This window comes from Chiloscyllium punctatum, unplaced genomic scaffold, assembly GCF_047496795.1.
Source record: "Chiloscyllium punctatum isolate Juve2018m unplaced genomic scaffold, sChiPun1.3 scaffold_785, whole genome shotgun sequence".
NCBI classification, from domain to species: Eukaryota; Metazoa; Chordata; class Chondrichthyes; order Orectolobiformes; family Hemiscylliidae; genus Chiloscyllium; species Chiloscyllium punctatum.
In genome coordinates, this window is record NW_027310519.1 from 1 (window position 1) to 26,372 (window position 26,372).

The 26,372-nt window shown below is 45.6% G+C and overlaps 9 non-coding genes across 9 annotated transcripts; all 9 read left to right on the forward strand.

Moving 5' to 3' along the window:
- The first annotated feature begins 1,342 nt into the window (after positions 1 to 1,342).
- Positions 1,343 to 1,415, forward strand: trnav-aac (transfer RNA valine (anticodon AAC)). The gene has a single exon. It is a non-coding gene; the product is annotated as a tRNA-Val (tRNA).
- A 2,787-nt stretch (positions 1,416 to 4,202) lies between these two features.
- On the forward strand, positions 4,203 to 4,275 carry trnav-aac (transfer RNA valine (anticodon AAC)). The gene has a single exon. It is a non-coding gene; the product is annotated as a tRNA-Val (tRNA).
- Positions 4,276 to 7,062: 2,787 nt separating this feature from the next.
- trnav-aac (transfer RNA valine (anticodon AAC)) lies at positions 7,063 to 7,135 on the forward strand. The gene has a single exon. It is a non-coding gene; the product is annotated as a tRNA-Val (tRNA).
- A 2,787-nt stretch (positions 7,136 to 9,922) lies between these two features.
- Positions 9,923 to 9,995, forward strand: trnav-aac (transfer RNA valine (anticodon AAC)). Its single transcript has one exon. It is a non-coding gene; the product is annotated as a tRNA-Val (tRNA).
- Positions 9,996 to 12,782: 2,787 nt separating this feature from the next.
- trnav-aac (transfer RNA valine (anticodon AAC)) lies at positions 12,783 to 12,855 on the forward strand. The gene has a single exon. It is a non-coding gene; the product is annotated as a tRNA-Val (tRNA).
- Positions 12,856 to 15,642: 2,787 nt separating this feature from the next.
- Positions 15,643 to 15,715, forward strand: trnav-aac (transfer RNA valine (anticodon AAC)). The gene has a single exon. It is a non-coding gene; the product is annotated as a tRNA-Val (tRNA).
- A 2,787-nt stretch (positions 15,716 to 18,502) lies between these two features.
- On the forward strand, positions 18,503 to 18,575 carry trnav-aac (transfer RNA valine (anticodon AAC)). The gene has a single exon. It is a non-coding gene; the product is annotated as a tRNA-Val (tRNA).
- Positions 18,576 to 21,362: 2,787 nt separating this feature from the next.
- On the forward strand, positions 21,363 to 21,435 carry trnav-aac (transfer RNA valine (anticodon AAC)). Its single transcript has one exon. It is a non-coding gene; the product is annotated as a tRNA-Val (tRNA).
- Positions 21,436 to 24,222: 2,787 nt separating this feature from the next.
- On the forward strand, positions 24,223 to 24,295 carry trnav-aac (transfer RNA valine (anticodon AAC)). Its single transcript has one exon. It is a non-coding gene; the product is annotated as a tRNA-Val (tRNA).
- The last annotated feature ends 2,077 nt before the right edge of the window (positions 24,296 to 26,372 follow it).

Genomic DNA, 26,372 nt, shown 5'->3' on the forward strand with positions numbered 1-26,372 from the left:
GCTGTTCCAAAGCGATTTGTGCTTTTACTGGAACCGAATGGAGACTATTATTTCATCGCTGTTGTGAAACAAAGTCCTGCGGTGACTCGACTCGTCGTTATTTGGTTTTTTGTCCAATGGGAAAATCGTTCCAATGAATTTCGGTGTCATATGTTATTGAATTTCTCCCATTTCCTTCATTTCCGTCCTGGAGACATCAGAAGGAAAAGGTAATCTAATCGAGACTGTGATTGGTGAAATTGACTTTTTATGGCCCGTTCTTATGATGTTCTTTCTATCTCTCTTTTCAGCATTGTCTGGAAAGTGGTGGTGCACTAACGCTGCAGTATGTTTGAAAGAGTAGTTTGGAATTGCCCTGTTGTTAGTTGTGAGATTACTTTATGACTCATGCCCTCGGACTGTGACACATTTAGCATTCATGCATCTCTCTGTCTGAAAATGCATTCGGCATGCCAGTTTTGTTTGTGTTCCGTGAAAAATGCTTTCTGTTTTGCGATTCGCTCAGCACATTACGAGTTAACAGGGTTTCTGAGGTAACTTCGAGCAGCAAAACTCCTCAATTGAGGTCTGGGAAAATTTCACGGAGTATGGTCAGTCGGGGCAAAATTAAGGAAGTCGTTCGTATCTGCAGTGTTTCACAATACTACCTTTCCCGTGAGCAGTCGAACAGACTAAACGATTGTGCCACAGACTGCGATGGAAAACTCCGCTAAAAAGTAATCCTTTAAAGCCAGTGTTAGCAACAAGACGTTATGGGGGTACACGGCGTGGAAACAGATATTTAGGTGTATCTCATCCATGCTCACCACATAACCAAAATTAAACAAGTCCCGTTCCCCAGCATTTGGCCCCAATCCCTCTAAACCCATCCTGTCCAGAAACTCATCCGATTACCTTTGCAATTTTCTGAGTGTAATAGCCTCCTCCACTTCCTCTGGGAGCTCATTCCATACACGCACAACCTTCTGTGTGGGAAATGTGCCTCAGGTCGTTTGTCAATTTCAGCCCACTCACCTTAAACCTATGCTCTCGAGTTTTCAACTCACCCCAATTTGGGTAAAACACAGAAATACTCAGTTTACAACCCTTCCATAAGATCATATCGCAGCCGTTACGCTGCAGGGAAAGTCGTCCCAGCTTATTCCACCTCGCCCTACGGTCCAAACATTGACGAAATCATTGTCTATATATTGTCATCAATTTCACGTGTCTTTTTTAACGTTTTCAAGATGTCAATTACGCTGGACAACAACGAGCAATTGGAAACAGAAAGGTGAAACGGAGAATGGCTTCAACTTTCAGTGCTGGATGCCACTGCGCCGCAGGGCGGCGACCGCGGCTGGTTTCTGTAGTGTAGTGGTCATCACGTTCGCCTAACACGCGAAAGGTCCCCAGTTCGAAACTGGGCAGAAACTGCTTTGTTCGTCAACTGCGGCCTTTTACATGGACAAGAACGGAGCTTTCTTGCTTGCTTTCCCATCTGCAAACCTGCCTTCGAATTTGCTTGAAAGAATCTGCTCTCGTAGTGAAATGTAAGGCAACTCCATTTAATTACTGTGTAAAGCATTATAAAGTTTTTCTCCAACCTGGTTCTGATGCATATGCCATTCTGTTTGAGAGTGTCCTTGCCGCGTTCTGATCCTTCCACGAAAAGCAGTACCGCATTTGCATTCCTTGCGTAGGCGGACCGGTTCAAAGGCAGGTCACAGCGCACCACGGATTCCTGAACTTGTCTGTCTGTCAAATGTACCCCAAAGTCGTCTCTGAAAGGCCTCATTTGGAAGCTGTCTGTCGTTATTCAACGCGCGAGAGTTGGTACCAGATTCCTGAATCATATTTTGGGGCAGTTCGCACGTTAGTGGCTCATTCAATCAGCAACAGCAATGAAATAATTTACACTCTCAGAGGAACCTTTGAACCTGTGCTTTCATAGCGCCGCTAATATTAAGGTGCGCCCCGAGATCTAAGCCATGTTGGAACTGAAACGGAGGAATCGACAGAGAGGCTACAGAATGACATCGCATCCATTTGGTTTTCTTTAAATCACTGACGAGCAGGAAAATGTAAAAGGGGAGAGCGAGTGGGGAAGTGAGGCGGTTGCAGCTCTGGTAAAAGTCCTTCTTTGTGATTCACTCCGCAAACAGAGACTTGAAGGTGACTCAGAGGCGTGTGAGCTCTTCACATCGAGATCAGAAAGCACTCAAGGGCAGTTAGCACCTCTTCCGGAGTGGGGGTGGGGTGAGGTAATTACCTTTTGACTTCTGTTACTATGTTCAGAAACTGCCTTTTCGATTGACTTGAACAGAAACTGCATTTCCAATAAGCACCATGGAAGTTAGCAAAATTTATTGAATCGCTTCTCGTCGATTGCCGCACAGGTTTCCGACTCAGTTGGTATCCACGTGGCTCATGTCCAGGAGTGAACATCTCTGCAGCAAATTGCACGGTTAAAGTAAAAGGCACGGAAAGTGGCATCTCGAACCGGCCCCGAGGTCAGAGCATGCTCACAATGTGATCTGTCGTTCTCGGATTGTAATGCGACCTCCGGTTTTAGGGTGGAGAACATTCTTTGGGACCCTTCTTCTGCAAAACAGACACAGTGACTGAATAAATGCTGCACGGTTTGATGTGGAACACGGCCTGCTCAGCTTTGTGCATTTTCCCTGTAGTCAGGTGTGTTTCGTGTTCCGTGTAAACGTGAAAGTCGTCCTGTTTCGAGCAATGTGTGAAATCATTTAGCAAAGCAAGAATCGAAATTGTAGTAATGTCTAGCAGCTCATGGTTATTTGACCGAAGTGTCCAAGTGTCTCTGCTGTCAAGATCGCGTTCGCCTCCCGCGCGGAAAATCGCAAACAGCTCTGCTGTTCCAAAGCGATTTGTGCTTTTACTGGAACCGAATGGAGACTATTATTTCATCGCTGTTGTGAAACAAAGTCCTGCGGTGACTCGACTCGTCGTTATTTGGTTTTTTGTCCAATGGGAAAATCGTTCCAATGAATTTCGGTGTCATATGTTATTGAATTTCTCCCATTTCCTTCATTTCCGTCCTGGAGACATCAGAAGGAAAAGGTAATCTAATCGAGACTGTGATTGGTGAAATTCACTTTTTATGGCCCGTTCTTATGATGTTCTTTCTATCTCTCTTTTCAGCATTGTCTGGAAAGTGGTGGTGCACTAACGCTGCAGTATGTTTGAAAGAGTAGTTTGGAATTGCCCTGTTGTTAGTTGTGAGATTACTTTATGACTCATGCCCTCGGACTGTGACACATTTAGCATTCATGCATCTCTCTGTCTGAAAATGCATTCGGCATGCCAGTTTTGTTTGTGTTCCGTGAAAAATGCTTTCTGTTTTGCGATTCGCTCAGCACATTACGAGTTAACAGGGTTTCTGAGGTAACTTCGAGCAGCAAAACTCCTCAATTGAGGTCTGGGAAAATTTCACGGAGTATGGTCAGTCGGGGCAAAATTAAGGAAGTCGTTCGTATCTGCAGTGTTTCACAATACTACCTTTCCCGTGAGCAGTCGAACAGACTAAACGATTGTGCCACAGACTGCGATGGAAAACTCCGCTAAAAAGTAATCCTTTAAAGCCAGTGTTAGCAACAAGACGTTATGGGGGTACACGGCGTGGAAACAGATATTTAGGTGTATCTCATCCATGCTCACCACATAACCAAAATTAAACAAGTCCCGTTCCCCAGCATTTGGCCCCAATCCCTCTAAACCCATCCTGTCCAGAAACTCATCCGATTACCTTTGCAATTTTCTGAGTGTAATAGCCTCCTCCACTTCCTCTGGGAGCTCATTCCATACACGCACAACCTTCTGTGTGGGAAATGTGCCTCAGGTCGTTTGTCAATTTCAGCCCACTCACCTTAAACCTATGCTCTCGAGTTTTCAACTCACCCCAATTTGGGTAAAACACAGAAATACTCAGTTTACAACCCTTCCATAAGATCATATCGCAGCCGTTACGCTGCAGGGAAAGTCGTCCCAGCTTATTCCACCTCGCCCTACGGTCCAAACATTGACGAAATCATTGTCTATATATTGTCATCAATTTCACGTGTCTTTTTTAACGTTTTCAAGATGTCAATTACGCTGGACAACAACGAGCAATTGGAAACAGAAAGGTGAAACGGAGAATGGCTTCAACTTTCAGTGCTGGATGCCACTGCGCCGCAGGGCGGCGACCGCGGCTGGTTTCTGTAGTGTAGTGGTCATCACGTTCGCCTAACACGCGAAAGGTCCCCAGTTCGAAACTGGGCAGAAACTGCTTTGTTCGTCAACTGCGGCCTTTTACATGGACAAGAACGGAGCTTTCTTGCTTGCTTTCCCATCTGCAAACCTGCCTTCGAATTTGCTTGAAAGAATCTGCTCTCGTAGTGAAATGTAAGGCAACTCCATTTAATTACTGTGTAAAGCATTATAAAGTTTTTCTCCAACCTGGTTCTGATGCATATGCCATTCTGTTTGAGAGTGTCCTTGCCGCGTTCTGATCCTTCCACGAAAAGCAGTACCGCATTTGCATTCCTTGCGTAGGCGGACCGGTTCAAAGGCAGGTCACAGCGCACCACGGATTCCTGAACTTGTCTGTCTGTCAAATGTACCCCAAAGTCGTCTCTGAAAGGCCTCATTTGGAAGCTGTCTGTCGTTATTCAACGCGCGAGAGTTGGTACCAGATTCCTGAATCATATTTTGGGGCAGTTCGCACGTTAGTGGCTCATTCAATCAGCAACAGCAATGAAATAATTTACACTCTCAGAGGAACCTTTGAACCTGTGCTTTCATAGCGCCGCTAATATTAAGGTGCGCCCCGAGATCTAAGCCATGTTGGAACTGAAACGGAGGAATCGACAGAGAGGCTACAGAATGACATCGCATCCATTTGGTTTTCTTTAAATCACTGACGAGCAGGAAAATGTAAAAGGGGAGAGCGAGTGGGGAAGTGAGGCGGTTGCAGCTCTGGTAAAAGTCCTTCTTTGTGATTCACTCCGCAAACAGAGACTTGAAGGTGACTCAGAGGCGTGTGAGCTCTTCACATCGAGATCAGAAAGCACTCAAGGGCAGTTAGCACCTCTTCCGGAGTGGGGGTGGGGTGAGGTAATTACCTTTTGACTTCTGTTACTATGTTCAGAAACTGCCTTTTCGATTGACTTGAACAGAAACTGCATTTCCAATAAGCACCATGGAAGTTAGCAAAATTTATTGAATCGCTTCTCGTCGATTGCCGCACAGGTTTCCGACTCAGTTGGTATCCACGTGGCTCATGTCCAGGAGTGAACATCTCTGCAGCAAATTGCACGGTTAAAGTAAAAGGCACGGAAAGTGGCATCTCGAACCGGCCCCGAGGTCAGAGCATGCTCACAATGTGATCTGTCGTTCTCGGATTGTAATGCGACCTCCGGTTTTAGGGTGGAGAACATTCTTTGGGACCCTTCTTCTGCAAAACAGACACAGTGACTGAATAAATGCTGCACGGTTTGATGTGGAACACGGCCTGCTCAGCTTTGTGCATTTTCCCTGTAGTCAGGTGTGTTTCGTGTTCCGTGTAAACGTGAAAGTCGTCCTGTTTCGAGCAATGTGTGAAATCATTTAGCAAAGCAAGAATCGAAATTGTAGTAATGTCTAGCAGCTCATGGTTATTTGACCGAAGTGTCCAAGTGTCTCTGCTGTCAAGATCGCGTTCGCCTCCCGCGCGGAAAATCGCAAACAGCTCTGCTGTTCCAAAGCGATTTGTGCTTTTACTGGAACCGAATGGAGACTATTATTTCATCGCTGTTGTGAAACAAAGTCCTGCGGTGACTCGACTCGTCGTTATTTGGTTTTTTGTCCAATGGGAAAATCGTTCCAATGAATTTCGGTGTCATATGTTATTGAATTTCTCCCATTTCCTTCATTTCCGTCCTGGAGACATCAGAAGGAAAAGGTAATCTAATCGAGACTGTGATTGGTGAAATTCACTTTTTATGGCCCGTTCTTATGATGTTCTTTCTATCTCTCTTTTCAGCATTGTCTGGAAAGTGGTGGTGCACTAACGCTGCAGTATGTTTGAAAGAGTAGTTTGGAATTGCCCTGTTGTTAGTTGTGAGATTACTTTATGACTCATGCCCTCGGACTGTGACACATTTAGCATTCATGCATCTCTCTGTCTGAAAATGCATTCGGCATGCCAGTTTTGTTTGTGTTCCGTGAAAAATGCTTTCTGTTTTGCGATTCGCTCAGCACATTACGAGTTAACAGGGTTTCTGAGGTAACTTCGAGCAGCAAAACTCCTCAATTGAGGTCTGGGAAAATTTCACGGAGTATGGTCAGTCGGGGCAAAATTAAGGAAGTCGTTCGTATCTGCAGTGTTTCACAATACTACCTTTCCCGTGAGCAGTCGAACAGACTAAACGATTGTGCCACAGACTGCGATGGAAAACTCCGCTAAAAAGTAATCCTTTAAAGCCAGTGTTAGCAACAAGACGTTATGGGGGTACACGGCGTGGAAACAGATATTTAGGTGTATCTCATCCATGCTCACCACATAACCAAAATTAAACAAGTCCCGTTCCCCAGCATTTGGCCCCAATCCCTCTAAACCCATCCTGTCCAGAAACTCATCCGATTACCTTTGCAATTTTCTGAGTGTAATAGCCTCCTCCACTTCCTCTGGGAGCTCATTCCATACACGCACAACCTTCTGTGTGGGAAATGTGCCTCAGGTCGTTTGTCAATTTCAGCCCACTCACCTTAAACCTATGCTCTCGAGTTTTCAACTCACCCCAATTTGGGTAAAACACAGAAATACTCAGTTTACAACCCTTCCATAAGATCATATCGCAGCCGTTACGCTGCAGGGAAAGTCGTCCCAGCTTATTCCACCTCGCCCTACGGTCCAAACATTGACGAAATCATTGTCTATATATTGTCATCAATTTCACGTGTCTTTTTTAACGTTTTCAAGATGTCAATTACGCTGGACAACAACGAGCAATTGGAAACAGAAAGGTGAAACGGAGAATGGCTTCAACTTTCAGTGCTGGATGCCACTGCGCCGCAGGGCGGCGACCGCGGCTGGTTTCTGTAGTGTAGTGGTCATCACGTTCGCCTAACACGCGAAAGGTCCCCAGTTCGAAACTGGGCAGAAACTGCTTTGTTCGTCAACTGCGGCCTTTTACATGGACAAGAACGGAGCTTTCTTGCTTGCTTTCCCATCTGCAAACCTGCCTTCGAATTTGCTTGAAAGAATCTGCTCTCGTAGTGAAATGTAAGGCAACTCCATTTAATTACTGTGTAAAGCATTATAAAGTTTTTCTCCAACCTGGTTCTGATGCATATGCCATTCTGTTTGAGAGTGTCCTTGCCGCGTTCTGATCCTTCCACGAAAAGCAGTACCGCATTTGCATTCCTTGCGTAGGCGGACCGGTTCAAAGGCAGGTCACAGCGCACCACGGATTCCTGAACTTGTCTGTCTGTCAAATGTACCCCAAAGTCGTCTCTGAAAGGCCTCATTTGGAAGCTGTCTGTCGTTATTCAACGCGCGAGAGTTGGTACCAGATTCCTGAATCATATTTTGGGGCAGTTCGCACGTTAGTGGCTCATTCAATCAGCAACAGCAATGAAATAATTTACACTCTCAGAGGAACCTTTGAACCTGTGCTTTCATAGCGCCGCTAATATTAAGGTGCGCCCCGAGATCTAAGCCATGTTGGAACTGAAACGGAGGAATCGACAGAGAGGCTACAGAATGACATCGCATCCATTTGGTTTTCTTTAAATCACTGACGAGCAGGAAAATGTAAAAGGGGAGAGCGAGTGGGGAAGTGAGGCGGTTGCAGCTCTGGTAAAAGTCCTTCTTTGTGATTCACTCCGCAAACAGAGACTTGAAGGTGACTCAGAGGCGTGTGAGCTCTTCACATCGAGATCAGAAAGCACTCAAGGGCAGTTAGCACCTCTTCCGGAGTGGGGGTGGGGTGAGGTAATTACCTTTTGACTTCTGTTACTATGTTCAGAAACTGCCTTTTCGATTGACTTGAACAGAAACTGCATTTCCAATAAGCACCATGGAAGTTAGCAAAATTTATTGAATCGCTTCTCGTCGATTGCCGCACAGGTTTCCGACTCAGTTGGTATCCACGTGGCTCATGTCCAGGAGTGAACATCTCTGCAGCAAATTGCACGGTTAAAGTAAAAGGCACGGAAAGTGGCATCTCGAACCGGCCCCGAGGTCAGAGCATGCTCACAATGTGATCTGTCGTTCTCGGATTGTAATGCGACCTCCGGTTTTAGGGTGGAGAACATTCTTTGGGACCCTTCTTCTGCAAAACAGACACAGTGACTGAATAAATGCTGCACGGTTTGATGTGGAACACGGCCTGCTCAGCTTTGTGCATTTTCCCTGTAGTCAGGTGTGTTTCGTGTTCCGTGTAAACGTGAAAGTCGTCCTGTTTCGAGCAATGTGTGAAATCATTTAGCAAAGCAAGAATCGAAATTGTAGTAATGTCTAGCAGCTCATGGTTATTTGACCGAAGTGTCCAAGTGTCTCTGCTGTCAAGATCGCGTTCGCCTCCCGCGCGGAAAATCGCAAACAGCTCTGCTGTTCCAAAGCGATTTGTGCTTTTACTGGAACCGAATGGAGACTATTATTTCATCGCTGTTGTGAAACAAAGTCCTGCGGTGACTCGACTCGTCGTTATTTGGTTTTTTGTCCAATGGGAAAATCGTTCCAATGAATTTCGGTGTCATATGTTATTGAATTTCTCCCATTTCCTTCATTTCCGTCCTGGAGACATCAGAAGGAAAAGGTAATCTAATCGAGACTGTGATTGGTGAAATTCACTTTTTATGGCCCGTTCTTATGATGTTCTTTCTATCTCTCTTTTCAGCATTGTCTGGAAAGTGGTGGTGCACTAACGCTGCAGTATGTTTGAAAGAGTAGTTTGGAATTGCCCTGTTGTTAGTTGTGAGATTACTTTATGACTCATGCCCTCGGACTGTGACACATTTAGCATTCATGCATCTCTCTGTCTGAAAATGCATTCGGCATGCCAGTTTTGTTTGTGTTCCGTGAAAAATGCTTTCTGTTTTGCGATTCGCTCAGCACATTACGAGTTAACAGGGTTTCTGAGGTAACTTCGAGCAGCAAAACTCCTCAATTGAGGTCTGGGAAAATTTCACGGAGTATGGTCAGTCGGGGCAAAATTAAGGAAGTCGTTCGTATCTGCAGTGTTTCACAATACTACCTTTCCCGTGAGCAGTCGAACAGACTAAACGATTGTGCCACAGACTGCGATGGAAAACTCCGCTAAAAAGTAATCCTTTAAAGCCAGTGTTAGCAACAAGACGTTATGGGGGTACACGGCGTGGAAACAGATATTTAGGTGTATCTCATCCATGCTCACCACATAACCAAAATTAAACAAGTCCCGTTCCCCAGCATTTGGCCCCAATCCCTCTAAACCCATCCTGTCCAGAAACTCATCCGATTACCTTTGCAATTTTCTGAGTGTAATAGCCTCCTCCACTTCCTCTGGGAGCTCATTCCATACACGCACAACCTTCTGTGTGGGAAATGTGCCTCAGGTCGTTTGTCAATTTCAGCCCACTCACCTTAAACCTATGCTCTCGAGTTTTCAACTCACCCCAATTTGGGTAAAACACAGAAATACTCAGTTTACAACCCTTCCATAAGATCATATCGCAGCCGTTACGCTGCAGGGAAAGTCGTCCCAGCTTATTCCACCTCGCCCTACGGTCCAAACATTGACGAAATCATTGTCTATATATTGTCATCAATTTCACGTGTCTTTTTTAACGTTTTCAAGATGTCAATTACGCTGGACAACAACGAGCAATTGGAAACAGAAAGGTGAAACGGAGAATGGCTTCAACTTTCAGTGCTGGATGCCACTGCGCCGCAGGGCGGCGACCGCGGCTGGTTTCTGTAGTGTAGTGGTCATCACGTTCGCCTAACACGCGAAAGGTCCCCAGTTCGAAACTGGGCAGAAACTGCTTTGTTCGTCAACTGCGGCCTTTTACATGGACAAGAACGGAGCTTTCTTGCTTGCTTTCCCATCTGCAAACCTGCCTTCGAATTTGCTTGAAAGAATCTGCTCTCGTAGTGAAATGTAAGGCAACTCCATTTAATTACTGTGTAAAGCATTATAAAGTTTTTCTCCAACCTGGTTCTGATGCATATGCCATTCTGTTTGAGAGTGTCCTTGCCGCGTTCTGATCCTTCCACGAAAAGCAGTACCGCATTTGCATTCCTTGCGTAGGCGGACCGGTTCAAAGGCAGGTCACAGCGCACCACGGATTCCTGAACTTGTCTGTCTGTCAAATGTACCCCAAAGTCGTCTCTGAAAGGCCTCATTTGGAAGCTGTCTGTCGTTATTCAACGCGCGAGAGTTGGTACCAGATTCCTGAATCATATTTTGGGGCAGTTCGCACGTTAGTGGCTCATTCAATCAGCAACAGCAATGAAATAATTTACACTCTCAGAGGAACCTTTGAACCTGTGCTTTCATAGCGCCGCTAATATTAAGGTGCGCCCCGAGATCTAAGCCATGTTGGAACTGAAACGGAGGAATCGACAGAGAGGCTACAGAATGACATCGCATCCATTTGGTTTTCTTTAAATCACTGACGAGCAGGAAAATGTAAAAGGGGAGAGCGAGTGGGGAAGTGAGGCGGTTGCAGCTCTGGTAAAAGTCCTTCTTTGTGATTCACTCCGCAAACAGAGACTTGAAGGTGACTCAGAGGCGTGTGAGCTCTTCACATCGAGATCAGAAAGCACTCAAGGGCAGTTAGCACCTCTTCCGGAGTGGGGGTGGGGTGAGGTAATTACCTTTTGACTTCTGTTACTATGTTCAGAAACTGCCTTTTCGATTGACTTGAACAGAAACTGCATTTCCAATAAGCACCATGGAAGTTAGCAAAATTTATTGAATCGCTTCTCGTCGATTGCCGCACAGGTTTCCGACTCAGTTGGTATCCACGTGGCTCATGTCCAGGAGTGAACATCTCTGCAGCAAATTGCACGGTTAAAGTAAAAGGCACGGAAAGTGGCATCTCGAACCGGCCCCGAGGTCAGAGCATGCTCACAATGTGATCTGTCGTTCTCGGATTGTAATGCGACCTCCGGTTTTAGGGTGGAGAACATTCTTTGGGACCCTTCTTCTGCAAAACAGACACAGTGACTGAATAAATGCTGCACGGTTTGATGTGGAACACGGCCTGCTCAGCTTTGTGCATTTTCCCTGTAGTCAGGTGTGTTTCGTGTTCCGTGTAAACGTGAAAGTCGTCCTGTTTCGAGCAATGTGTGAAATCATTTAGCAAAGCAAGAATCGAAATTGTAGTAATGTCTAGCAGCTCATGGTTATTTGACCGAAGTGTCCAAGTGTCTCTGCTGTCAAGATCGCGTTCGCCTCCCGCGCGGAAAATCGCAAACAGCTCTGCTGTTCCAAAGCGATTTGTGCTTTTACTGGAACCGAATGGAGACTATTATTTCATCGCTGTTGTGAAACAAAGTCCTGCGGTGACTCGACTCGTCGTTATTTGGTTTTTTGTCCAATGGGAAAATCGTTCCAATGAATTTCGGTGTCATATGTTATTGAATTTCTCCCATTTCCTTCATTTCCGTCCTGGAGACATCAGAAGGAAAAGGTAATCTAATCGAGACTGTGATTGGTGAAATTGACTTTTTATGGCCCGTTCTTATGATGTTCTTTCTATCTCTCTTTTCAGCATTGTCTGGAAAGTGGTGGTGCACTAACGCTGCAGTATGTTTGAAAGAGTAGTTTGGAATTGCCCTGTTGTTAGTTGTGAGATTACTTTATGACTCATGCCCTCGGACTGTGACACATTTAGCATTCATGCATCTCTCTGTCTGAAAATGCATTCGGCATGCCAGTTTTGTTTGTGTTCCGTGAAAAATGCTTTCTGTTTTGCGATTCGCTCAGCACATTACGAGTTAACAGGGTTTCTGAGGTAACTTCGAGCAGCAAAACTCCTCAATTGAGGTCTGGGAAAATTTCACGGAGTATGGTCAGTCGGGGCAAAATTAAGGAAGTCGTTCGTATCTGCAGTGTTTCACAATACTACCTTTCCCGTGAGCAGTCGAACAGACTAAACGATTGTGCCACAGACTGCGATGGAAAACTCCGCTAAAAAGTAATCCTTTAAAGCCAGTGTTAGCAACAAGACGTTATGGGGGTACACGGCGTGGAAACAGATATTTAGGTGTATCTCATCCATGCTCACCACATAACCAAAATTAAACAAGTCCCGTTCCCCAGCATTTGGCCCCAATCCCTCTAAACCCATCCTGTCCAGAAACTCATCCGATTACCTTTGCAATTTTCTGAGTGTAATAGCCTCCTCCACTTCCTCTGGGAGCTCATTCCATACACGCACAACCTTCTGTGTGGGAAATGTGCCTCAGGTCGTTTGTCAATTTCAGCCCACTCACCTTAAACCTATGCTCTCGAGTTTTCAACTCACCCCAATTTGGGTAAAACACAGAAATACTCAGTTTACAACCCTTCCATAAGATCATATCGCAGCCGTTACGCTGCAGGGAAAGTCGTCCCAGCTTATTCCACCTCGCCCTACGGTCCAAACATTGACGAAATCATTGTCTATATATTGTCATCAATTTCACGTGTCTTTTTTAACGTTTTCAAGATGTCAATTACGCTGGACAACAACGAGCAATTGGAAACAGAAAGGTGAAACGGAGAATGGCTTCAACTTTCAGTGCTGGATGCCACTGCGCCGCAGGGCGGCGACCGCGGCTGGTTTCTGTAGTGTAGTGGTCATCACGTTCGCCTAACACGCGAAAGGTCCCCAGTTCGAAACTGGGCAGAAACTGCTTTGTTCGTCAACTGCGGCCTTTTACATGGACAAGAACGGAGCTTTCTTGCTTGCTTTCCCATCTGCAAACCTGCCTTCGAATTTGCTTGAAAGAATCTGCTCTCGTAGTGAAATGTAAGGCAACTCCATTTAATTACTGTGTAAAGCATTATAAAGTTTTTCTCCAACCTGGTTCTGATGCATATGCCATTCTGTTTGAGAGTGTCCTTGCCGCGTTCTGATCCTTCCACGAAAAGCAGTACCGCATTTGCATTCCTTGCGTAGGCGGACCGGTTCAAAGGCAGGTCACAGCGCACCACGGATTCCTGAACTTGTCTGTCTGTCAAATGTACCCCAAAGTCGTCTCTGAAAGGCCTCATTTGGAAGCTGTCTGTCGTTATTCAACGCGCGAGAGTTGGTACCAGATTCCTGAATCATATTTTGGGGCAGTTCGCACGTTAGTGGCTCATTCAATCAGCAACAGCAATGAAATAATTTACACTCTCAGAGGAACCTTTGAACCTGTGCTTTCATAGCGCCGCTAATATTAAGGTGCGCCCCGAGATCTAAGCCATGTTGGAACTGAAACGGAGGAATCGACAGAGAGGCTACAGAATGACATCGCATCCATTTGGTTTTCTTTAAATCACTGACGAGCAGGAAAATGTAAAAGGGGAGAGCGAGTGGGGAAGTGAGGCGGTTGCAGCTCTGGTAAAAGTCCTTCTTTGTGATTCACTCCGCAAACAGAGACTTGAAGGTGACTCAGAGGCGTGTGAGCTCTTCACATCGAGATCAGAAAGCACTCAAGGGCAGTTAGCACCTCTTCCGGAGTGGGGGTGGGGTGAGGTAATTACCTTTTGACTTCTGTTACTATGTTCAGAAACTGCCTTTTCGATTGACTTGAACAGAAACTGCATTTCCAATAAGCACCATGGAAGTTAGCAAAATTTATTGAATCGCTTCTCGTCGATTGCCGCACAGGTTTCCGACTCAGTTGGTATCCACGTGGCTCATGTCCAGGAGTGAACATCTCTGCAGCAAATTGCACGGTTAAAGTAAAAGGCACGGAAAGTGGCATCTCGAACCGGCCCCGAGGTCAGAGCATGCTCACAATGTGATCTGTCGTTCTCGGATTGTAATGCGACCTCCGGTTTTAGGGTGGAGAACATTCTTTGGGACCCTTCTTCTGCAAAACAGACACAGTGACTGAATAAATGCTGCACGGTTTGATGTGGAACACGGCCTGCTCAGCTTTGTGCATTTTCCCTGTAGTCAGGTGTGTTTCGTGTTCCGTGTAAACGTGAAAGTCGTCCTGTTTCGAGCAATGTGTGAAATCATTTAGCAAAGCAAGAATCGAAATTGTAGTAATGTCTAGCAGCTCATGGTTATTTGACCGAAGTGTCCAAGTGTCTCTGCTGTCAAGATCGCGTTCGCCTCCCGCGCGGAAAATCGCAAACAGCTCTGCTGTTCCAAAGCGATTTGTGCTTTTACTGGAACCGAATGGAGACTATTATTTCATCGCTGTTGTGAAACAAAGTCCTGCGGTGACTCGACTCGTCGTTATTTGGTTTTTTGTCCAATGGGAAAATCGTTCCAATGAATTTCGGTGTCATATGTTATTGAATTTCTCCCATTTCCTTCATTTCCGTCCTGGAGACATCAGAAGGAAAAGGTAATCTAATCGAGACTGTGATTGGTGAAATTCACTTTTTATGGCCCGTTCTTATGATGTTCTTTCTATCTCTCTTTTCAGCATTGTCTGGAAAGTGGTGGTGCACTAACGCTGCAGTATGTTTGAAAGAGTAGTTTGGAATTGCCCTGTTGTTAGTTGTGAGATTACTTTATGACTCATGCCCTCGGACTGTGACACATTTAGCATTCATGCATCTCTCTGTCTGAAAATGCATTCGGCATGCCAGTTTTGTTTGTGTTCCGTGAAAAATGCTTTCTGTTTTGCGATTCGCTCAGCACATTACGAGTTAACAGGGTTTCTGAGGTAACTTCGAGCAGCAAAACTCCTCAATTGAGGTCTGGGAAAATTTCACGGAGTATGGTCAGTCGGGGCAAAATTAAGGAAGTCGTTCGTATCTGCAGTGTTTCACAATACTACCTTTCCCGTGAGCAGTCGAACAGACTAAACGATTGTGCCACAGACTGCGATGGAAAACTCCGCTAAAAAGTAATCCTTTAAAGCCAGTGTTAGCAACAAGACGTTATGGGGGTACACGGCGTGGAAACAGATATTTAGGTGTATCTCATCCATGCTCACCACATAACCAAAATTAAACAAGTCCCGTTCCCCAGCATTTGGCCCCAATCCCTCTAAACCCATCCTGTCCAGAAACTCATCCGATTACCTTTGCAATTTTCTGAGTGTAATAGCCTCCTCCACTTCCTCTGGGAGCTCATTCCATACACGCACAACCTTCTGTGTGGGAAATGTGCCTCAGGTCGCTTGTCAATTTCAGCCCACTCACCTTAAACCTATGCTCTCGAGTTTTCAACTCACCCCAATTTGGGTAAAACACAGAAATACTCAGTTTACAACCCTTCCATAAGATCATATCGCAGCCGTTACGCTGCAGGGAAAGTCGTCCCAGCTTATTCCACCTCGCCCTACGGTCCAAACATTGACGAAATCATTGTCTATATATTGTCATCAATTTCACGTGTCTTTTTTAACGTTTTCAAGATGTCAATTACGCTGGACAACAACGAGCAATTGGAAACAGAAAGGTGAAACGGAGAATGGCTTCAACTTTCAGTGCTGGATGCCACTGCGCCGCAGGGCGGCGACCGCGGCTGGTTTCTGTAGTGTAGTGGTCATCACGTTCGCCTAACACGCGAAAGGTCCCCAGTTCGAAACTGGGCAGAAACTGCTTTGTTCGTCAACTGCGGCCTTTTACATGGACAAGAACGGAGCTTTCTTGCTTGCTTTCCCATCTGCAAACCTGCCTTCGAATTTGCTTGAAAGAATCTGCTCTCGTAGTGAAATGTAAGGCAACTCCATTTAATTACTGTGTAAAGCATTATAAAGTTTTTCTCCAACCTGGTTCTGATGCATATGCCATTCTGTTTGAGAGTGTCCTTGCCGCGTTCTGATCCTTCCACGAAAAGCAGTACCGCATTTGCATTCCTTGCGTAGGCGGACCGGTTCAAAGGCAGGTCACAGCGCACCACGGATTCCTGAACTTGTCTGTCTGTCAAATGTACCCCAAAGTCGTCTCTGAAAGGCCTCATTTGGAAGCTGTCTGTCGTTATTCAACGCGCGAGAGTTGGTACCAGATTCCTGAATCATATTTTGGGGCAGTTCGCACGTTAGTGGCTCATTCAATCAGCAACAGCAATGAAATAATTTACACTCTCAGAGGAACCTTTGAACCTGTGCTTTCATAGCGCCGCTAATATTAAGGTGCGCCCCGAGATCTAAGCCATGTTGGAACTGAAACGGAGGAATCGACAGAGAGGCTACAGAATGACATCGCATCCATTTGGTTTTCTTTAAATCACTGACGAGCAGGAAAATGTAAAAGGGGAGAGCGAGTGGGGAAGTGAGGCGGTTGCAGCTCTGGTAAAAGTCCTTCTTTGTGATTCACTCCGCAAACAGAGACTTGAAGGTGACTCAGAGGCGTGTGAGCTCTTCACATCGAGATCAGAAAGCACTCAAGGGCAGTTAGCACCTCTTCCGGAGTGGGGGTGGGGTGAGGTAATTACCTTTTGACTTCTGTTACTATGTTCAGAAACTGCCTTTTCGATTGACTTGAACAGAAACTGCATTTCCAATAAGCACCATGGAAGTTAGCAAAATTTATTGAATCGCTTCTCGTCGATTGCCGCACAGGTTTCCGACTCAGTTGGTATCCACGTGGCTCATGTCCAGGAGTGAACATCTCTGCAGCAAATTGCACGGTTAAAGTAAAAGGCACGGAAAGTGGCATCTCGAACCGGCCCCGAGGTCAGAGCATGCTCACAATGTGATCTGTCGTTCTCGGATTGTAATGCGACCTCCGGTTTTAGGGTGGAGAACATTCTTTGGGACCCTTCTTCTGCAAAACAGACACAGTGACTGAATAAATGCTGCACGGTTTGATGTGGAACACGGCCTGCTCAGCTTTGTGCATTTTCCCTGTAGTCAGGTGTGTTTCGTGTTCCGTGTAAACGTGAAAGTCGTCCTGTTTCGAGCAATGTGTGAAATCATTTAGCAAAGCAAGAATCGAAATTGTAGTAATGTCTAGCAGCTCATGGTTATTTGACCGAAGTGTCCAAGTGTCTCTGCTGTCAAGATCGCGTTCGCCTCCCGCGCGGAAAATCGCAAACAGCTCTGCTGTTCCAAAGCGATTTGTGCTTTTACTGGAACCGAATGGAGACTATTATTTCATCGCTGTTGTGAAACAAAGTCCTGCGGTGACTCGACTCGTCGTTATTTGGTTTTTTGTCCAATGGGAAAATCGTTCCAATGAATTTCGGTGTCATATGTTATTGAATTTCTCCCATTTCCTTCATTTCCGTCCTGGAGACATCAGAAGGAAAAGGTAATCTAATCGAGACTGTGATTGGTGAAATTCACTTTTTATGGCCCGTTCTTATGATGTTCTTTCTATCTCTCTTTTCAGCATTGTCTGGAAAGTGGTGGTGCACTAACGCTGCAGTATGTTTGAAAGAGTAGTTTGGAATTGCCCTGTTGTTAGTTGTGAGATTACTTTATGACTCATGCCCTCGGACTGTGACACATTTAGCATTCATGCATCTCTCTGTCTGAAAATGCATTCGGCATGCCAGTTTTGTTTGTGTTCCGTGAAAAATGCTTTCTGTTTTGCGATTCGCTCAGCACATTACGAGTTAACAGGGTTTCTGAGGTAACTTCGAGCAGCAAAACTCCTCAATTGAGGTCTGGGAAAATTTCACGGAGTATGGTCAGTCGGGGCAAAATTAAGGAAGTCGTTCGTATCTGCAGTGTTTCACAATACTACCTTTCCCGTGAGCAGTCGAACAGACTAAACGATTGTGCCACAGACTGCGATGGAAAACTCCGCTAAAAAGTAATCCTTTAAAGCCAGTGTTAGCAACAAGACGTTATGGGGGTACACGGCGTGGAAACAGATATTTAGGTGTATCTCATCCATGCTCACCACATAACCAAAATTAAACAAGTCCCGTTCCCCAGCATTTGGCCCCAATCCCTCTAAACCCATCCTGTCCAGAAACTCATCCGATTACCTTTGCAATTTTCTGAGTGTAATAGCCTCCTCCACTTCCTCTGGGAGCTCATTCCATACACGCACAACCTTCTGTGTGGGAAATGTGCCTCAGGTCGCTTGTCAATTTCAGCCCACTCACCTTAAACCTATGCTCTCGAGTTTTCAACTCACCCCAATTTGGGTAAAACACAGAAATACTCAGTTTACAACCCTTCCATAAGATCATATCGCAGCCGTTACGCTGCAGGGAAAGTCGTCCCAGCTTATTCCACCTCGCCCTACGGTCCAAACATTGACGAAATCATTGTCTATATATTGTCATCAATTTCACGTGTCTTTTTTAACGTTTTCAAGATGTCAATTACGCTGGACAACAACGAGCAATTGGAAACAGAAAGGTGAAACGGAGAATGGCTTCAACTTTCAGTGCTGGATGCCACTGCGCCGCAGGGCGGCGACCGCGGCTGGTTTCTGTAGTGTAGTGGTCATCACGTTCGCCTAACACGCGAAAGGTCCCCAGTTCGAAACTGGGCAGAAACTGCTTTGTTCGTCAACTGCGGCCTTTTACATGGACAAGAACGGAGCTTTCTTGCTTGCTTTCCCATCTGCAAACCTGCCTTCGAATTTGCTTGAAAGAATCTGCTCTCGTAGTGAAATGTAAGGCAACTCCATTTAATTACTGTGTAAAGCATTATAAAGTTTTTCTCCAACCTGGTTCTGATGCATATGCCATTCTGTTTGAGAGTGTCCTTGCCGCGTTCTGATCCTTCCACGAAAAGCAGTACCGCATTTGCATTCCTTGCGTAGGCGGACCGGTTCAAAGGCAGGTCACAGCGCACCACGGATTCCTGAACTTGTCTGTCTGTCAAATGTACCCCAAAGTCGTCTCTGAAAGGCCTCATTTGGAAGCTGTCTGTCGTTATTCAACGCGCGAGAGTTGGTACCAGATTCCTGAATCATATTTTGGGGCAGTTCGCACGTTAGTGGCTCATTCAATCAGCAACAGCAATGAAATAATTTACACTCTCAGAGGAACCTTTGAACCTGTGCTTTCATAGCGCCGCTAATATTAAGGTGCGCCCCGAGATCTAAGCCATGTTGGAACTGAAACGGAGGAATCGACAGAGAGGCTACAGAATGACATCGCATCCATTTGGTTTTCTTTAAATCACTGACGAGCAGGAAAATGTAAAAGGGGAGAGCGAGTGGGGAAGTGAGGCGGTTGCAGCTCTGGTAAAAGTCCTTCTTTGTGATTCACTCCGCAAACAGAGACTTGAAGGTGACTCAGAGGCGTGTGAGCTCTTCACATCGAGATCAGAAAGCACTCAAGGGCAGTTAGCACCTCTTCCGGAGTGGGGGTGGGGTGAGGTAATTACCTTTTGACTTCTGTTACTATGTTCAGAAACTGCCTTTTCGATTGACTTGAACAGAAACTGCATTTCCAATAAGCACCATGGAAGTTAGCAAAATTTATTGAATCGCTTCTCGTCGATTGCCGCACAGGTTTCCGACTCAGTTGGTATCCACGTGGCTCATGTCCAGGAGTGAACATCTCTGCAGCAAATTGCACGGTTAAAGTAAAAGGCACGGAAAGTGGCATCTCGAACCGGCCCCGAGGTCAGAGCATGCTCACAATGTGATCTGTCGTTCTCGGATTGTAATGCGACCTCCGGTTTTAGGGTGGAGAACATTCTTTGGGACCCTTCTTCTGCAAAACAGACACAGTGACTGAATAAATGCTGCACGGTTTGATGTGGAACACGGCCTGCTCAGCTTTGTGCATTTTCCCTGTAGTCAGGTGTGTTTCGTGTTCCGTGTAAACGTGAAAGTCGTCCTGTTTCGAGCAATGTGTGAAATCATTTAGCAAAGCAAGAATCGAAATTGTAGTAATGTCTAGCAGCTCATGGTTATTTGACCGAAGTGTCCAAGTGTCTCTGCTGTCAAGATCGCGTTCGCCTCCCGCGCGGAAAATCGCAAACAGCTCTGCTGTTCCAAAGCGATTTGTGCTTTTACTGGAACCGAATGGAGACTATTATTTCATCGCTGTTGTGAAACAAAGTCCTGCGGTGACTCGACTCGTCGTTATTTGGTTTTTTGTCCAATGGGAAAATCGTTCCAATGAATTTCGGTGTCATATGTTATTGAATTTCTCCCATTTCCTTCATTTCCGTCCTGGAGACATCAGAAGGAAAAGGTAATCTAATCGAGACTGTGATTGGTGAAATTCACTTTTTATGGCCCGTTCTTATGATGTTGTTTCTATCTCTCTTTTCAGCATTGTCTGGAAAGTGGTGGTGCACTAACGCTGCAGTATGTTTGAAAGAGTAGTTTGGAATTGCCCTGTTGTTAGTTGTGAGATTACTTTATGACTCATGCCCTCGGACTGTGACACATTTAGCATTCATGCATCTCTCTGTCTGAAAATGCATTCGGCATGCCAGTTTTGTTTGTGTTCCGTGAAAAATGCTTTCTGTTTTGCGATTCGCTCAGCACATTACGAGTTAACAGGGTTTCTGAGGTAACTTCGAGCAGCAAAACTCCTCAATTGAGGTCTGGGAAAATTTCACGGAGTATGGTCAGTCGGGGCAAAATTAAGGAAGTCGTTCGTATCTGCAGTGTTTCACAATACTACCTTTCCCGTGAGCAGTCGAACAGACTAAACGATTGTGCCACAGACTGCGATGGAAAACTCCGCTAAAAAGTAATCCTTTAAAGCCAGTGTTAGCAACAAGACGTTATGGGGGTACACGGCGTGGAAACAGATATTTAGGTGTATCTCATCCATGCTCACCACATAACCAAAATTAAACAAGTCCCGTTCCCCAGCATTTGGCCCCAATCCCTCTAAACCCATCCTGTCCAGAAACTCATCCGATTACCTTTGCAATTTTCTGAGTGTAATAGCCTCCTCCACTTCCTCTGGGAGCTCATTCCATACACGCACAACCTTCTGTGTGGGAAATGTGCCTCAGGTCGTTTGTCAATTTCAGCCCACTCACCTTAAACCTATGCTCTCGAGTTTTCAACTCACCCCAATTTGGGTAAAACACAGAAATACTCAGTTTACAACCCTTCCATAAGATCATATCGCAGCCGTTACGCTGCAGGGAAAGTCGTCCCAGCTTATTCCACCTCGCCCTACGGTCCAAACATTGACGAAATCATTGTCTATATATTGTCATCAATTTCACGTGTCTTTTTTAACGTTTTCAAGATGTCAATTACGCTGGACAACAACGAGCAATTGGAAACAGAAAGGTGAAACGGAGAATGGCTTCAACTTTCAGTGCTGGATGCCACTGCGCCGCAGGGCGGCGACCGCGGCTGGTTTCTGTAGTGTAGTGGTCATCACGTTCGCCTAACACGCGAAAGGTCCCCAGTTCGAAACTGGGCAGAAACTGCTTTGTTCGTCAACTGCGGCCTTTTACATGGACAAGAACGGAGCTTTCTTGCTTGCTTTCCCATCTGCAAACCTGCCTTCGAATTTGCTTGAAAGAATCTGCTCTCGTAGTGAAATGTAAGGCAACTCCATTTAATTACTGTGTAAAGCATTATAAAGTTTTTCTCCAACCTGGTTCTGATGCATATGCCATTCTGTTTGAGAGTGTCCTTGCCGCGTTCTGATCCTTCCACGAAAAGCAGTACCGCATTTGCATTCCTTGCGTAGGCGGACCGGTTCAAAGGCAGGTCACAGCGCACCACGGATTCCTGAACTTGTCTGTCTGTCAAATGTACCCCAAAGTCGTCTCTGAAAGGCCTCATTTGGAAGCTGTCTGTCGTTATTCAACGCGCGAGAGTTGGTACCAGATTCCTGAATCATATTTTGGGGCAGTTCGCACGTTAGTGGCTCATTCAATCAGCAACAGCAATGAAATAATTTACACTCTCAGAGGAACCTTTGAACCTGTGCTTTCATAGCGCCGCTAATATTAAGGTGCGCCCCGAGATCTAAGCCATGTTGGAACTGAAACGGAGGAATCGACAGAGAGGCTACAGAATGACATCGCATCCATTTGGTTTTCTTTAAATCACTGACGAGCAGGAAAATGTAAAAGGGGAGAGCGAGTGGGGAAGTGAGGCGGTTGCAGCTCTGGTAAAAGTCCTTCTTTGTGATTCACTCCGCAAACAGAGACTTGAAGGTGACTCAGAGGCGTGTGAGCTCTTCACATCGAGATCAGAAAGCACTCAAGGGCAGTTAGCACCTCTTCCGGAGTGGGGGTGGGGTGAGGTAATTACCTTTTGACTTCTGTTACTATGTTCAGAAACTGCCTTTTCGATTGACTTGAACAGAAACTGCATTTCCAATAAGCACCATGGAAGTTAGCAAAATTTATTGAATCGCTTCTCGTCGATTGCCGCACAGGTTTCCGACTCAGTTGGTATCCACGTGGCTCATGTCCAGGAGTGAACATCTCTGCAGCAAATTGCACGGTTAAAGTAAAAGGCACGGAAAGTGGCATCTCGAACCGGCCCCGAGGTCAGAGCATGCTCACAATGTGATCTGTCGTTCTCGGATTGTAATGCGACCTCCGGTTTTAGGGTGGAGAACATTCTTTGGGACCCTTCTTCTGCAAAACAGACACAGTGACTGAATAAATGCTGCACGGTTTGATGTGGAACACGGCCTGCTCAGCTTTGTGCATTTTCCCTGTAGTCAGGTGTGTTTCGTGTTCCGTGTAAACGTGAAAGTCGTCCTGTTTCGAGCAATGTGTGAAATCATTTAGCAAAGCAAGAATCGAAATTGTAGTAATGTCTCGCAGCTCATGGTTATTTGACCGAAGTGTCCAAGTGTCTCTGCTGTCAAGATCGCGTTCGCCTCCCGCGCGGAAAATCGCAAACAGCTCTGCTGTTCCAAAGCGATTTGTGCTTTTACTGGAACCGAATGGAGACTATTATTTCATCGCTGTTGTGAAACAAAGTCCTGCGGTGACTCGACTCGTCGTTATTTGGTTTTTTGTCCAATGGGAAAATCGTTCCAATGAATTTCGGTGTCATATGTTATTGAATTTCTCCCATTTCCTTCATTTCCGTCCTGGAGACATCAGAAGGAAAAGGTAATCTAATCGAGACTGTGATTGGTGAAATTGACTTTTTATGGCCCGTTCTTATGATGTTCTTTCTATCTCTCTTTTCAGCATTGTCTGGAAAGTGGTGGTGCACTAACGCTGCAGTATGTTTGAAAGAGTAGTTTGGAATTGCCCTGTTGTTAGTTGTGAGATTACTTTATGACTCATGCCCTCGGACTGTGACACATTTAGCATTCATGCATCTCTCTGTCTGAAAATGCATTCGGCATGCCAGTTTTGTTTGTGTTCCGTGAAAAATGCTTTCTGTTTTGCGATTCGCTCAGCACATTACGAGTTAACAGGGTTTCTGAGGTAACTTCGAGCAGCAAAACTCCTCAATTGAGGTCTGGGAAAATTTCACGGAGTATGGTCAGTCGGGGCAAAATTAAGGAAGTCGTTCGTATCTGCAGTGTTTCACAATACTACCTTTCCCGTGAGCAGTCGAACAGACTAAACGATTGTGCCACAGACTGCGATGGAAAACTCCGCTAAAAAGTAATCCTTTAAAGCCAGTGTTAGCAACAAGACGTTATGGGGGTACACGGCGTGGAAACAGATATTTAGGTGTATCTCATCCATGCTCACCACATAACCAAAATTAAACAAGTCCCGTTCCCCAGCATTTGGCCCCAATCCCTCTAAACCCATCCTGTCCAGAAACTCATCCGATTACCTTTGCAATTTTCTGAGTGTAATAGCCTCCTCCACTTCCTCTGGGAGCTCATTCCATACACGCACAACCTTCTGTGTGGGAAATGTGCCTCAGGTCGTTTGTCAATTTCAGCCCACTCACCTTAAACCTATGCTCTCGAGTTTTCAACTCACCCCAATTTGGGTAAAACACAGAAATACTCAGTTTACAACCCTTCCATAAGATCATATCGCAGCCGTTACGCTGCAGGGAAAGTCGTCCCAGCTTATTCCACCTCGCCCTACGGTCCAAACATTGACGAAATCATTGTCTATATATTGTCATCAATTTCACGTGTCTTTTTTAACGTTTTCAAGATGTCAATTACGCTGGACAACAACGAGCAATTGGAAACAGAAAGGTGAAACGGAGAATGGCTTCAACTTTCAGTGCTGGATGCCACTGCGCCGCAGGGCGGCGACCGCGGCTGGTTTCTGTAGTGTAGTGGTCATCACGTTCGCCTAACACGCGAAAGGTCCCCAGTTCGAAACTGGGCAGAAACTGCTTTGTTCGTCAACTGCGGCCTTTTACATGGACAAGAACGGAGCTTTCTTGCTTGCTTTCCCATCTGCAAACCTGCCTTCGAATTTGCTTGAAAGAATCTGCTCTCGTAGTGAAATGTAAGGCAACTCCATTTAATTACTGTGTAAAGCATTATAAAGTTTTTCTCCAACCTGGTTCTGATGCATATGCCATTCTGTTTGAGAGTGTCCTTGCCGCGTTCTGATCCTTCCACGAAAAGCAGTACCGCATTTGCATTCCTTGCGTAGGCGGACCGGTTCAAAGGCAGGTCACAGCGCACCACGGATTCCTGAACTTGTCTGTCTGTCAAATGTACCCCAAAGTCGTCTCTGAAAGGCCTCATTTGGAAGCTGTCTGTCGTTATTCAACGCGCGAGAGTTGGTACCAGATTCCTGAATCATATTTTGGGGCAGTTCGCACGTTAGTGGCTCATTCAATCAGCAACAGCAATGAAATAATTTACACTCTCAGAGGAACCTTTGAACCTGTGCTTTCATAGCGCCGCTAATATTAAGGTGCGCCCCGAGATCTAAGCCATGTTGGAACTGAAACGGAGGAATCGACAGAGAGGCTACAGAATGACATCGCATCCATTTGGTTTTCTTTAAATCACTGACGAGCAGGAAAATGTAAAAGGGGAGAGCGAGTGGGGAAGTGAGGCGGTTGCAGCTCTGGTAAAAGTCCTTCTTTGTGATTCACTCCGCAAACAGAGACTTGAAGGTGACTCAGAGGCGTGTGAGCTCTTCACATCGAGATCAGAAAGCACTCAAGGGCAGTTAGCACCTCTTCCGGAGTGGGGGTGGGGTGAGGTAATTACCTTTTGACTTCTGTTACTATGTTCAGAAACTGCCTTTTCGATTGACTTGAACAGAAACTGCATTTCCAATAAGCACCATGGAAGTTAGCAAAATTTATTGAATCGCTTCTCGTCGATTGCCGCACAGGTTTCCGACTCAGTTGGTATCCACGTGGCTCATGTCCAGGAGTGAACATCTCTGCAGCAAATTGCACGGTTAAAGTAAAAGGCACGGAAAGTGGCATCTCGAACCGGCCCCGAGGTCAGAGCATGCTCACAATGTGATCTGTCGTTCTCGGATTGTAATGCGACCTCCGGTTTTAGGGTGGAGAACATTCTTTGGGACCCTTCTTCTGCAAAACAGACACAGTGACTGAATAAATGCTGCACGGTTTGATGTGGAACACGGCCTGCTCAGCTTTGTGCATTTTCCCTGTAGTCAGGTGTGTTTCGTGTTCCGTGTAAACGTGAAAGTCGTCCTGTTTCGAGCAATGTGTGAAATCATTTAGCAAAGCAAGAATCGAAATTGTAGTAATGTCTAGCAGCTCATGGTTATTTGACCGAAGTGTCCAAGTGTCTCTGCTGTCAAGATCGCGTTCGCCTCCCGCGCGGAAAATCGCAAACAGCTCTGCTGTTCCAAAGCGATTTGTGCTTTTACTGGAACCGAATGGAGACTATTATTTCATCGCTGTTGTGAAACAAAGTCCTGCGGTGACTCGACTCGTCGTTATTTGGTTTTTTGTCCAATGGGAAAATCGTTCCAATGAATTTCGGTGTCATATGTTATTGAATTTCTCCCATTTCCTTCATTTCCGTCCTGGAGACATCAGAAGGAAAAGGTAATCTAATCGAGACTGTGATTGGTGAAATTGACTTTTTATGGCCCGTTCTTATGATGTTCTTTCTATCTCTCTTTTCAGCATTGTCTGGAAAGTGGTGGTGCACTAACGCTGCAGTATGTTTGAAAGAGTAGTTTGGAATTGCCCTGTTGTTAGTTGTGAGATTACTTTATGACTCATGCCCTCGGACTGTGACACATTTAGCATTCATGCATCTCTCTGTCTGAAAATGCATTCGGCATGCCAGTTTTGTTTGTGTTCCGTGAAAAATGCTTTCTGTTTTGCGATTCGCTCAGCACATTACGAGTTAACAGGGTTTCTGAGGTAACTGCGAGCAGCAAAACTCCTCAATTGAGGTCTGGGAAAATTTCACGGAGTATGGTCAGTCGGGGCAAAATTAAGGAAGTCGTTCGTATCTGCAGT